This window comes from Pinus tabuliformis, chromosome X, assembly GCF_031772625.1.
Source record: "Pinus tabuliformis cultivar Carrire ecotype Pingquan chromosome X, CPIR1, whole genome shotgun sequence".
In the NCBI taxonomy this organism is placed as follows: domain Eukaryota; kingdom Viridiplantae; phylum Streptophyta; class Pinopsida; order Pinales; family Pinaceae; genus Pinus; species Pinus tabuliformis.
Window position 1 is genome coordinate 653,134,431 of NC_142308.1, and position 11,037 is coordinate 653,145,467.

Below are 11,037 nucleotides of genomic sequence, written 5' to 3' on the forward strand. Positions count from 1 at the left end.
TGTATGAGACGACTTTGCGCAACGATCGTTTGATGCTTTGAAAAAAGCATTAGTCTCTGCCCCGCTTTTGAGTCCACCGGATTATGGTAGAGACTTCCTTTTATATCTCGCTGGAGCAGAATCAACCATTGGTATGGTTCTCGTTCAGGAGGATGATGCTCTCACCAAGCATGTGATTTATTATTTGAGCCAAGGATTAATAGGTCCTGAACTTCGCTATTCTCCGGTTGAGAAGTTGGCTTTGGCAGCTGTCCATGCTGTCTAGCGACTTCGTCATTATATCCTGCTACGCAAAACTTTTGTCTTAGCGGCGGTCAATCCATTTCAATTTGTCCTCAGTAGGCGAGTGATTGGGGGCAAATATAACCGATGGATAGTCATTTTGCAAGAATTTGATCTCGAGTTCTTGCCTGCCAAGTCTAAGAAATCCATGGTTTTCGCGGAGCTAATTTCTGAGCTACCTTGCGGAGAGGGTACTGTTTATGAGGAAAGTTTTCCTGACGAACATTTATTCCTCATCTCTTCACTCGAACCTTGGTATGGAGATATCATTGTCTATCTCCAGACTTTGAAGTTTCCCTCTACTTTCTCCAAGGATGAACGTCGAAAATTACGTCATCTGGCTAAAAATTATGTTATCATTGGTGACACAAAATACCGTCAAGGGGTTGATTCAATCCTTCGGCGCTGTTTAACCTTAGAGGAAGTAGAGTCAGTGCTCAATGACTGCCACAGTGGAGCTTGTGGTGGTCATTTATCAGGGCTTGCTATAGCCCAACACATCTTACGTGCCGGCTATTTTTGGCCTTCACTCTTTAAAGACTGTGTGGAAGCGGTCAAACGTTGTCACCCTTGTCAAATTTTTACTTGGAAGATGCGCGCGCATCCAGCTCCTCTTTTTCCCGTTGTCACCATCGGTCCCTTTACTAAGTGGGGTATTGATTTTACAACTTGTAATCCGCCTTCAGCGGCGAATCACAGGTACATTATCGTGGCTGTAGACTACTTTACGAAGTGGGCCGAGGCCATGCCCACTTATAAAAACGATAGTGACACGGCAGCGTTGTTCCTTTTTAATCAGGTTATCTCAAGATTCGGTATCCCGAGAGAGATTGTCATTGATCATGGCAGTCATTTCCAGAATCAACTGATGTTTGAATTGGCTCTCAAATTAGGTTTCCGGCAAGAGCATTCGTCTCCTTATTATCCTCAGGCCAATGGACAGGTCGAGGCAGTCAATAAAACTCTTAAGACAATCCTCCAACGGACAATCGATAAAAATCGGTCCAATTGGCACGTTATGTTGTATTCGGCTCTTTGGGCATATTGGACCTTCGTGAAGACTGCTATTGGTTTTACACCTTTTCAGTTGGTTTATGGGATGGAATCTATCTTTCCGGTTGAATGTGAAATTCCATCTCTTAAGTTAGCTATTGAGCTCCTTCCAGAGACTTCGAGTCTCGAAGAGCGCCTCCTTCACTTGGAACATCTCGATGAGCAGTGTCAAGATGCTGCCACGATGAATGAGGCTCATAAGAAAAGGGTTAAAACGCAGTATGATAAATCTATCCGTCCTCGAGTCTTTTCTGAAGGTGACCTTGTCTTGGTCTATGACCAAGATAAAGACACCTTGGGGGCAGGCAAGTTTAAGCCTATGTGGTACGGTCCTTTCATTATTAAACGAGTTTTAGAAAAAGGGTCGTATGAGTTAATCGATTTTGAGGGAAACAAGCTGGCGGAGCCCCGAAACGGGCTCTACCTAAAGAAGTACTTTGCTTAGTTTTGGCCAGGCAATGGCTTCTTTGTACTTTATGTATATTTGTACATATATCATCGAGAGTTTTTTGATATCAACACTTTTTGGTCTGCTGTGGCAGGTGTTGATGGATGATTTGGTCTATTTTGGGTTCGCCGATGGTGCTAGTCAGCACACTCGGAATCTTGCTTCCGTAGCTTGGGTACTCTATTATCCAACTGGTCAATTGATGGTATCAAGAGGCGTATGCATCGGTCCTGCTTCAAACAATATGGTTGAGTATACTGCCGTTATTAATTTATTATCCGAGGCAATCTCTCATGGGATCGACTCGTTGGTAGTGTATCTTGATTCTCAATTGATAGTGTCACAATTAAACAACATTTATCGGGCAAGGGATCCATGGTTATATCGCCAGTATTTAAGGGTGAGGTTGTTGCAAAGATCATTTACTTATATTAATTATTTGCACATTCTAAGATCTCATAATTGGTTAGCTGATTTTATCGCTAATCAAGCATTAGACTGGCACATAAATCATTCATCACAATAAAATCAAGCATCAAAAAGTCGAACTGTATATATATATATATATATATATATATATATATATATATCATAAAGCGTCTCGAGTGTACATATGTTTGTCCAAAAATATACAAAATTGGGACTCAAATGCCCATAATCATGTCTGGCATATCTAATGCCCCGGCTCAGGATGAGCGGCCAAGTAGGTAACTATCGCATTGGCCACACGCCGAAAAGTGCGAACCCAGTCACGTGGCATGCCAACCACATGACGCTGCATATCCTCAGGAAGGTCCTCTATGGCAGCCATTGGTACTCGACAGCTCAGTCTCGCCAAGTGTCGCTGGACGTTATTTAGAGTCCGTTCTGTATCAGCAGCCGCCTCTTTGGCTCCTCGACCGCGCCGTCCATGCCGCGGGAACCCATCTGGTCGTACTGGCCTAATGTCTGGAACATGATCGTCATATCAGTCATTTGAATCTCATCAAAAATATTTTTCAAAATGCATCATTATATTTGAAAAATCCAAAAAATCATAAAATCAAAAAATTCTTAACAATCTCGCCCCATGCTACGTTCGGTGGTAATGCTAGATCAGGATCTCCTCGGAAATCCAGCCCAGCATAGGGGTAGTCATCTACGGCGATGATCTGCTGATCCCACTAGGTGAAGAAGTCATCGTCAAAGGCAGTCCTTGGGACCTCCCCACCCCCCAGACGTTTCATCAGATCAGCCCACCGGCCCATGTGTGGATCGCGTGGGGTGCTGATGGAAACTGCTACCCTGGGGCGGAGTGCGGGAACCTTCTCGAAAAAGAAAGTACACAGGATAGTCCCATATCCAAAGTTTTTGGTCTGTCCCCTCTTGATGAGTTGTCTCTTCATGTTGGACAGAAGAGGAGTACACCAGTCGAACACAATAGTGAGATAGTCAACTGCCACGCTCATGGTCAGCCGTGATGCCTGATGCAGAGAGGACGATCCGTTCACTCGAGCTATGGTGAACAGGATTATCCTCAGTGATAAACTCGCCACATGTGTGATGGAAATATGGCTCCCAACCTTCTTGGGATGTCTCGAACAATATATCTGTACGTAGTCCTTTATCGTGAGACTGCTCCGTGTCCTGCCCCGGGAATGTACTACCTCTGCCCTTCGGGAAAGGCCCGTGATGAAATAGATATCCTCCACTTCTACCCTGAGTGGCATCTGATCAATCATAAAGGCTTCCTCCTCGACGTCCCAATAATCAATGAGCATCTCAAGCAGACGTGTGTTTGCTTTCATATTCGGCAGTTTGAAGAATTTAAGCAAACCGCATCCCCGTAGGGCATCCAAAGCTTCAGGACTGTTCATAACTTCATTATCTACCGCCGCATGTTCTCTTTCACGCCACGTGACCGACATTCTGAGAAAAAAATGATTTGCAACCGTTAGTTTTTGTTTAAAAATTGTTCGCGGCGTATACGCGGGTCCCTGTGCACACAGTCGCGTATAGGGCCCGCGTGTACGCGGGTTTCATATTACCAACCCGCGTATACGCCGCGGTGAAATTTTGGGCAAAAAATTCAACGGTGAAACATTAATTAAAAATCTTAAAACCAATCACAATCAATTGCAAGCTAAGTATAAGAGTTACCTGGAGGTTTTTGAAGAATTTGAACGGTTGAATCTGGCTATGGGAAGTTTGCTCCTTTTGCTCCAAATCCTTTGCTCTCAAACTCAAATGGTGAAAATGGTGAGTCCAAAATCCTTTTTATAAGTTTTGAAAATGCAAAATTTTTTCAAAATTTTATTTTGTTTGGCCTCATGTGACTTTTAACTTGGGAGCTTGGAATGTCGAGAATGGTTTGTTTTTTAGGACATTTTGGACGTTTTTCGACAGTTTCGAGACGGTTCCATGACTGCTGACCCATCATGGCAGGTATCGTTTTCTCACTGGCATATAGGTTAGGGACACCATTTTTCTGTTTCATCATGCATACTAGCCTCCATTTGCCGATACATCTGCCATAGGGTCAACCCCATCGTGTTATGGTTCGTAAGCCATCTTCACTCGCCGATTCTTTAACTCATGACACGATGGTAGAGGCATCCTTTACATGGGAATCGTAGTTAGCACCTCACTGACATTTGTTGCCCATGCTGCTCCGATTTGAGTAGGCTTGGGAGTCCTCTGTAGTCCCGCCATGAATTATGCATTGAGGACTCATTCCTCTTAGCTTCTTCGCTTTGTTCTGGCCTTATACCCTAGAGGCTCCTTTGTGTTGAGTTGTACTACTGCATTGCATGTTGACCACTTGCACCTTTTGGCCTAGAGACGGCTTCACTTGGACTCGTGTTTAAGCCAACTTTTGACCATGATGACTGCAAAGTCAACCTTGCATACCTTTGACTTCTGCAACTTGACACACCTTGACCCATGGAAGGAACACACCTTTGAGTGTCACTGACCAGTTTTCACCTCCCTGCATTGAGCATAGGAATGTTCCTTTCCCAGGAACTAGATCATCTGTTCCACCGACACTCATTCTTTCCACTATACCATAGCATTATTTTATTCTTTTTCAAGCTTAACGGAAAAAGACAAAAAATTAAATATTCCAAAACAGAGCGGGAACGGGATAGCATTTCCATTTATTGTTTTCAGCTAGAGTCAGTCATGTCGCCCTTGAACAAAGCACTCAAAACAAAGTCTCCTCCATTTGGGCGGGATTTAGTTTGACTTAGGTACGCCTTAACCTTGTTATTGAGTCAGTTCTCCCCTGATTGGTTATCTCTTCCAATCATATGGAGGGTTCGTTCGTGCCTCCTGCATGGCGAACTTATACAGAGTCATCATATGCTGCCACATAGTCACATTGAGTCGTGCTTTTGTTCAAGGGAAGTTAGCCTGAGTCGGCCTCTCTGCGGTGTCTCTTGACTCATTTTTCAGTCGGCCATCCCTGGTTGTCAGTATCATGTCTATCATCACATCAGTTATATTGGTCCTTTACTCGTGCCAGTTTGAGAAGGTCCCCATTGACTTCTTGCTGGCGGGTCTTGTCCTTATCGACGACGACACCTTGCTCTGAGGACAGGCCTAGAGCTACACCCTAGCCCTATTTTCATTATTGATAGGTCACCTTGTGCTCAGCATCGATCAATATCATGGGTCTTTGACTGAGTGGTTTCCCTTGTGTTCGACATCAGCTTACATTATCACACATTGGGATTCATGCAGTACCTTGGTTTCCATTTGATCCTATTGGTGGATACCTCGCCTCTGTGTCAGCTTCCATTATTGGTTGGTTCAGAGGGTTTCTGTTGTGCGCTAGCCACATCTTGTGTATGCTGGAAACGTACTTCGGTTGGGTTACTACATCTCTTTCGTCCGATTCCTTCCACATTATTGGCCTACGGGTTACACTCGCGCTAGATTGATGGATGATGCCTTAATGCCTTCCTTCTAGCAGATCTTTCCCTATCGAATCCGACTCATTGCTCTGGGGCAAAGATCTAGAGTCCATTTGGCAGTACCTTGGGGTTTGCAGTCATTAGTGGCAGATCCTTCGCTATTGACAGTGGGAAACCATCATTGTCTCCTGATCGATAGATTCTTACAGGTGTTCGACTCCAGCTCATCTATTCACACTTGTTAGATTGTACTGGGTACCTTGACGCTCATTATCATTATCGGTGAGTAGTATCGTGTTTGTTAACGGTATACATCAATGACATGTAATCAAATGATTTCTCACATGGTCGACTTTAGATCATTTATTCCCATGGTGTAGAAATGTACCACGGCGGTCGGTGAAGACCTCAGGTTGTATCAACATTCATTGGTTCACTTGACAGTTGAACCTGTTGCTGCTAGTTGATACCACTCCACCTTATATGTTGCAGTCAGTCATGGCGACGTTCTATATGCTGGCACCCTGAGTTTGCAGTGTAGTACCATCCTATTCCATCATGTTCAGTTGGTACCTTTTGGGATCAGTCTTTGATATCAATGATCTGTTGCATCTTTCAGCATCATTGACAGTCTTATATGTGATATTCAGACATGTACTTGTTCATCATGATCAGATGATCCATTATGTATTTTCTAGTCATTTATACTTGTATACTTAGTGGATCTGCTTGTACTTGATATGCAGACATGCTTTACTTTTTCTGAGCATGGGTATGCCCGCCTCAGATAGTGTTTCTTTCTGATCTCCTTTTGTGGCTTGGCAGGCTGAATTCTGGTGAAGTCCTCCTCAGTTTTTGACAGATTTCCTTTCCATGTACTTGCATAATACATTTCGGCCATCATGTACCCCTTCTGACCTCATATAATAGGGGGCATCTGTTATAGCTCCAAATCTCACTTTTATGGTTTGTGATGCTGCACTCATGGCCTAGGGCAACCCCTCCTTCTAGACCTGGTCCTAAAATTTAAAAAACAGTGTTTTATCCCTTATACGCGACATTGCCCTGAGTTAAACGCGTGTATACGCGGGTCTGTGTATACCCAACCCGCGTATATGTATTAAAAGACTTAAAAAAATATAAAACTCCTTATTTTCGGGCGGAGATCGCGGGTTTTATCTGCTGATCACCTATTAGTGCCCGTGGCCCAACTGTTCCCAACCAACTCCCAACTAAAAAACTACTTTGGGAGAGGTATAAAAAGACCTCAATGGGAAGGCCTAAAGGAGGAGAGAAGAGAGAGAAAGTTTATTATGCTGAGATTTTTCCCCTGACCAGGTCTGAAGTCCCTTGTGCCTTCTGCACTTCCCCCATTTGTACAGGAAACCCTTGTTTCCTTGTGTGTTGATGTTCATCCACTACTTATGATATCATGGAGTAAGTCATGGAAGGAGTTTGTTAAAGGCTTGAGGCTGGAATGGATCCGGAAGGAAGCTTTGCTTGGAGCCTGCTAAAGGTGACCCAATGAAATTATTCCTTTTTATGTACTTTATTTGTCTATAATAAAAGAAACACATGTCTTGGTTCCTGATATGAATCTTCTTTATGTTTATGATATTCATGTTAGAATACATATGTGAATGGTTGTTTATATTTCATAACTAACTACCTTTCTTTATAACATGAAGATGGTTTCTTTATAAGTTTTTGTCCATATACTGTTGTGTTCTTTGGAGTTGGTTATTTTGCAGGACAAAGGAGCAAGAGGAACTTGAAGAAGGGTTTGGACCCTTGAGGACCTTCTCAAACATAGGAGCTAAGGTACGTTCCCTTATCCTAGAATTTTCTTATAATAGCATAAAGGTTGTGTGAATGTGTGTTTCTCTGTATAGACAACTTTCAGTCTGCTAGGGTTTCAACCCAAAAATCCCTAGGGGAACATTTCCTCAACAGCACCATACCTCCTCGTGCCCCTCTAGCTGAGCTGTCATGTCCTATTTCAAACTCTGCGTTTCCAGACACAAATTTTGCAGTTGTGCATGGATTTGTTGAACTCCCAGGCCATGATCTTGTATTGGGGTCTCGTGTAGTCTCATTGCAATTTCCAAAGCTTCAGCCAGGGTGGATAGCTTCTGCTGTGACAACGCCGTCCTTAAATGCGGTGTTAGTGACGCTACAAACCATGCGCGGTGCTGTCCATCCATCAAGGTCATGTTGGCTTCGCGAATCATACTCTTCAGTCTCTGGTCTAGATCCCACGGGGTCTCGCCTGGAAGCATCGCGATTTCCTTAAACCTGATAATCGATTATGTCTCCAATTTTGGCCTGCTAAATTCCATGTTCAGTGCGGCTTGGATATCTGCAATCCCCGTGTTTGGATGGTCATTAGAATGCTTAATATACCATGTTAGTGCGCGATCCTGCAACGCGCTTACTAGCGTTGCCTTCTTTATACTGTCATCCACGACCCATTGTGCTTCCCATATGATCCTTACCACAAACCAAAATTGGTCCAGATCTTCATTCCATACTCTGAATACCAACAATTTTATTGTGCTCGCCATATTGAACTATGGTGGTGGCGGAGGTGGCGTGGGCGGAGATGGAGGTGAAGGTGGTGAAGCTAGTGGTGGTGTAGGTGGAGGCGGTATGCGCGGAATTTGATGCCTTATCAGACTGATCGCGCTTCTCGGAGAAACCTTTGTGAGCTCTTCCCCACTTTCCCGCCGTGGAGAAATCAAAGGGTTGTTTTCTATCTCTGCACTACCTTCGTTTCTATAGATCTTCCCACTTCGCATAGCTCGAAACATTAATTTATTTGCATAACCCGCTTTTCACACAATAACATCTTAATCCAAGTGTTCAAAGTTTTAATGTACTTACCTCGTGGTCCTTTGAGGAAGTGTCGTTCTGCCTCACTGTAGCTAACTATCGTGTCTACCATGAACTCGGTGATAAACCCCCTTATAATTCGATCGAGCCAATGGTCCACAACGCACGCGATCTTATCTGCACACTAATTCTGGAGTCCACACAATCAGTTTGTTGAGCCTATACCTTCCCTAATTGTCTACTAACTTTGCGATCCACTCATACAACCCAGAGGGGAAGGATGTAAGAAAACTTCGTAGATTTCCATATATAAGTAGTGTTCTAACCACTGTTCCTTTGATACTCGCGGATTCCTGTTTTCCTGCACTGTGAACTCGTGAATCTTTTTGTCCAACCACCCTTCAATTTCTTTCTTCGTTGGATTCCAGTGACACGACATCAGATATCCCTTACGCAGATCCCGGTCCCGGCAATAGAACCATTTGTTGGCTTGTTGGGGCCTAACCCAAGTTAGTAGGTGATTTAGCCAAACAAATCCCAGTACTACTGGCCCTTTCGGCAACAATCTGCGGAGCGTGGACTGAGGTCTCACTCGAAGTAGTATGGGAGGGTGTTAGAACCAGGTTTCTGCACCCTGGGGATGTCTGATGGGTTCCAAGTGGTCCGCGGTTTTGACTCTGCGTGCATGTCACTACGCGCACTTATTAGTATCTCACAGCCTGTGATGTTGTCTTCGCGCAACCCTACTTGGGGGCCGAACAGTGTTATTACCCAAGTCCTTACTAGTAGCCCGATATTAGTTGATTAACTTAGCTTATTTGTACGCTTTCAGTTATACTTAACAATATTCACAATTCATACAAGTGCGCGTAGTAAATAAACAATATAATTGCAAATGAGATCAAACATGTAATAACTCAGTACAGATGCACAGAATTGGTAACAAAACCTTTCTTTATTAATCTTTTCTCTGGTTACAGACTCAACTCCGCCCTGCGCACTCAGCTGCAGGGGTCCGCGCACTTAGCTGTGGACTCTACTAGGCCTCTGTGCACTCAGCTGCAAAGCCTATTCTTACTACTACGACGATACACTTCGACACTTTCTTTGTACTTCTATCTCCTCCTTCGCCCTAACTTCCCTACTTATCTTTTATACTTAGAGCTTCTCTCTATTTATACAATTCCATGCTCCGCAGACCATAGGTAGGTCGAGATTACATTCAAACCTAGGGCAGACAACCCTATGACTCTAACATACATTCCACGCTCGTAATTCATGTGGCTTTACAATAATATTACTCAAAACTTGGGCTTTGAGCCCCAAAACATGCTGTGGGGGGTATTCCATGCCCAACAGGGCACCTGAAGAAGGACTGCAAATCTCGGAAGGGAAAAGAAGGATATGGACAACAAGAGAACAATCATGAAGCGAATGTGATAGGTGATGTGTTGCAAGATGCTTTGATTATTTCATTAGATAATATTATTGATGTGTGGGTGGTAGCTTCAGGGGCCTCATTTCATGCACACCTGATAGGAAACATTTTCATGACTATGTTCAAGGAGATTTTGGACAGGTTCATCTAGGTGATAATAAACCCTGTAAAATCGTTGGAATGGGTAAGGTTTTTATAAAGCAACATAATGCAATGCAATGGATATTGAAGAAGGTAAGGCATGTTCTAGATCTGAAGAAAAATCTAATTTCAATAGGGCAATTGGGAGGTGAAGGTTTTGTAACTATTTTTACAGACAAAACCTGGAAGGTCACTAAAGGAGCCCTGGTAATATAAAAAGGAGAAAAGGTTGGTACATTGTATTTATGCAATAATATTTATTATTATGTTAATGATTTAACCTCCACAGGCGCAGATACATCACTTTGGCATCATAGGTTCGGGCACATTAGTGAGAAGGGGATGCAGATTCTTCACTTAAGAAATTTGTTTTCGGGTTTGAAGCATGTGATTTGGATTTCTGTGAAAATTATGTTTATGGAAAACAGAAGAGAGTCAGATTTATCAAAGTTGGGGAGGAAAAGAAGAGTGAAAAATTAAAGTTGGTGCATACAAATGTATAGGGACCTGCTCAGGTATCATCTCTCAGTGGCTCTCGCTATTATGTTACTTTTATTGATTATGCAAATAAGAAAACCTGGATTTATTATATTCAAAATAAATCAGATGTATTTGATACTTTTAAGAAATGGAAAGCTTTGATTGAGAATGAGACAGGAAATAAGTTGAAGTGTCTCACATCAGACAATGGAGTTGAATAGTGTAGTAAAGAGTTTGATAACTAATGTTCAGAGCATGGAATTTGCAGAGAAAAGATAGTTCCAAGAACACCACAGGAAAATGGTGTGTCAGAAAAGATGAACAGGACAATCATGGAGCGTGCAAGGTGCATAAGATTGCATGTAGAATTGCCCTTACAATTTTAGGCAGATGCTGTAGATATTGTTGTTTATCTAATAAACAGAGGGCCTTCAAGTTCCTTGGAGGGTGGTATTCCATAGGAGGCG